Here is a 3,800-nt window from a genome sequence, read left to right on the forward strand (position 1 = left end):
CTAGTCGGGAGTGGTGCTGACTGAAAACAGATGATTTGGAGCGATTCGCGCGCCATCTGTTGGTCATTCTAAGGACTTATTGAACTACCCTCGTAAGATCGAATGCAGTTCCAGGTTATCACTGGTTGTGATTAAATTCATATAGTGACTGCTCATGTTAAATGACTTAAATGATACTTTAGCAACGAGGGTGACCCGTGTTTTAAATCTCTTATTCATCGGTATCTAAAACAAAAACCACAGTAAAATCAGTTTTTAACCGCAGTGTAATGGGACTTTAATGGACCAGCATAAGAAGACAATAATAATAATACGGGCCGACCATAAATTACACGCTACCAATTTTTAGATTTTTATCACCCTCTGCCCCCTCTCGTTGGCAGCTGCAGTTTTGTCTCCCGTTTCCCCCTGAAAATTAACACAACTGAAAATTTTACCAGAACAGAGGAAATCGGGTGATTTTTTACGAAAATAGGGGAAGAGTGGAAAAATAATTTTTTTTCAAATAAAATTAATGTAAATACCATATTGAATTCAATATGAAATACTTTAAAAATCCAAGATTTCAAATCGAAATATATTACAATTTCAACAAAATAATTAAATTTGTCAATCAAAGAAGATCTTTTAATGAGAAAGATAAATTTTGAATCTAAGTTAATATTTCTAGCTGAACAGACTAATTTTTTCGAAGCCAATTGATTTTTCAACTAAAGATAAATTTTCAGTAAATATGTCAATATTACACAAAATAGTTGAATTTTTAACTGAAAAGGATATTTTTCTCAAATTAAAAATGAAATCGTAAAATTTTCGCACCAAAAAGTTACTTTTCAATAACAAAAAAAAAACAATTTTCAACCTTTTGAATTCAACCAAAAAAGACGAATTTTTAACCAAATAGTTGAAGTCTCCACCAAAAAGATTAATTTTCTACTAACCAAAGCTGAATTTTCTACCAAATAGTTACATTTTTAACTTACAAAGGATAAGTTTCCAACAAAACATTAAATAGTTAAATTCAGATAAATAAAATGCCTGTTTTAGAACAAATAACTGATTTTTAAACACTTAAATTCAACAAAAAATGATGGGTTTTTAACTAGTAGTTTAATCCTCAACCGAAAAGATGACTTTTAAGAAGTAGTTTAATTTTCAGTTTTTGACCAAAAAGATTAATTATTCACCAAGAAGTTTAATTTTCCACCAAAAAAAAACACTAATTTAAAACAAAAATGAGTCAATTTTCAAGAATATTTCATGTTTGAAAAAAAATATTAATTTAAAATATAGAAACAATTGAATTCATCAAAAAAAGAAGAATTTTCCGAAAAGCATGCATTTCTAATCAACAAATTAATTTTCTACAAAAAAAAATAATTTTCAAGAAAATACATGAATCAATTGAAAATATCAATTTTTATCCATAAACGAAATAGTTACATTTGTTAGTTAAATAATTTAATTGTCCACTGAATAAAAAAATAATTTTCAACAAAATAGTTCAATTTTCAACCAAAGTGATCAATTTTCAACAAATTAGTACAACGTTTAACCCAAAAGATGATTTTTAACCAGAAAATTAATTTTCTCACAGTAGAATAATTAAATTTGGAACCAACGAAATGATTTAAAAAAAGAATTCTTAAAAAAGTAATTCAATAAATATTAGAATTTTCAACTTAAACAGATAAATTTCGAATCAAAAATATAAAAAGCTCACCAAAGTAGTTGAATTTTGTATTGGGATTAATTAATTCAGTAGAACTGTATACGGAAAAAATTATATAAGTGGGGGAAAGAGTAATTTTCTCAAAAACAGTGAATCAGAAAAAGAATTTTTTTAGAAACGGGGAAAAAAAGGAAATAGGGGATCATCAAGGAACGTAATACTCGTAAATGTCATCTGAGTTCGTAAATTTACTTAAATTGACGCCCCCCTCCCCCTGTTATCAAACGTCGTTTTTTGTTTGACCAGCCCTTCCCCTCTAATTGGTTATGAACAATTCGTTAATATAATTAGTATTCATAACAGGAGCAGATCTACCAGGTGGCGAAACCGTCGATAGACTCCCCCCCCCCCCCAAATTTCTAATTTGCCTTTACTTTTTCCTTTTTCACTGGGAGATGAAGAAAGTTCTAAAACATATTATTATTTAACAGATTGCAATAGATTATAAGGTCATAAGGACAACCGCAGGATTTCATTGGGAGCGGGTGCTAATCTGAAAAATTGCACCCGCTTCCAGCGAAATTGCGGTAAAATTTCAGCCACAACCACGTCTCACGACTGTGAGATAGGTGGTTACAGTCTGTAAAGGAATCAATACGACGATCCAGCAAAGGCCTCGTGCACCCTAAGAACACGGAGCGACCCAAGGACAACCGCCTTCTGCATTTTTCCCGCAAGTGTTCTAGCATATTGTTGACACGCAGGGATGCTTTTTAGGCGATTAGCAAGTGAACGCTTGGCACCTCCAAGAGCGTCGATGATAAGGACAATCAATTTAACAGAATATTCCGAGTACAATCGTTGCAACTCCCTTATAAGGTCTCGATACCTCTCATTCTTTTCATTTTCCTTGGTTATGATGTTTTTGTCAGCTGGTGCCGAAAATTCAATAATGAACATGGTTCGCTTCTCGAAGTCTAGAAGAACCATGTCAGGCCTCGAGTGAGCAACAGAAACAATTGTCGAGAATATAAAGTTCCAGTATATGTGGCACTTCCCATTCTCGATAATTGACTCAATTTCCCTAGGAGCATTTAGAGGAGCGATATTAAGGTTAATGCCGTAGGAGTGACAGAGATGGTAATAAAGCACTCTTAGTGCCGCATTGTGCCTTTGAATGTGGGTCGTTCCCGCATGAGTTCGACAACTAGATAGTATGTGAACTAAATGCTCGGGGTGTGCATGGCACGCCCTGCAGCTATCATCAGGAATGTCTTGGTTCAAAATGTGGCGACGGTATGTTAAGGTGGAAATGACACCGTCTTAGCATGTAAAAATGAAACCCTCCGTACTAGACTTCAATCCAGGCGATTTAAGGAAAGCAAACGTTAGCTCACAAGACATTGACTGATCCTTCACATTTCTATGGAAGATACCGTGCATCCTCTTATCGAGGAGCTGTTCACGAAAGTTTTTCCCTTGTGCTTTCTTAATCCGGGCTTTCAGGAGTGAGTACTGGAGATAGATAAGATTTGATGCATTTTACTCATCCCTAATACTGAAGTCAAGTCCGAGTGTTTCAGCAGCCTCCTCCGCTGCTTTGTACAGAAACGCTCCTTTGCCCATTTCTTCGTGATTCCTGACCATTTTATTAAGAGGGTCTCTTCCATTTGCAACTCTATGTGCTGTACCCAGAATAATCCTGTTGTGAAGACATTTAAGACTCAATATTCCGCGACCGCCTTGACGGCGTGAGATGTACAGTCGCGGAACGGAAGACTTAATATGCATGCTTTTATTCATGTGCATAACCTTTCTTGACCCGATATCAAGAGATCTGAGCTCGTTCTTCGTCCATGGAACTACTCCAAATGAATAGAGTAGTACCGGGACGGCAAGCATGTTCTTTGCGGATACTTTGTTCCTCGCCGACAGTTCGGAAGACCAAATCTGTCGGATGAGACGTTTGTATCTGCTTCGGAGAGTATCCTTTATAGATGTCACATTTTGAATGCGGCTCTGTGGCGGCACGCCCAGGTATCTATAAGTCTCTCCAGCGCAAAGGTGTCGTATGGCGCTTCTATCAACGAGCTCAGGATCTTCAGGGATGCCATTAAGTTTTCCTCGC

General features: G+C 35.7%; 1 protein-coding gene across 1 annotated transcript in view; it reads left to right on the forward strand.

Annotated features, from left to right (window-relative positions):
* LOC117170265 (ALK tyrosine kinase receptor) overlaps positions 1 to 3,800 on the forward strand; it is a 77,110-nt gene that overhangs the window by 65,031 nt on the left and 8,279 nt on the right. The gene's annotated exons all lie outside the window — the stretch shown is intronic.

The sequence above is a fragment of the Belonocnema kinseyi genome, chromosome 3 (genome assembly GCF_010883055.1).
Source record: "Belonocnema kinseyi isolate 2016_QV_RU_SX_M_011 chromosome 3, B_treatae_v1, whole genome shotgun sequence".
NCBI lineage: Eukaryota > Metazoa > Arthropoda > Insecta > Hymenoptera > Cynipidae > Belonocnema > Belonocnema kinseyi.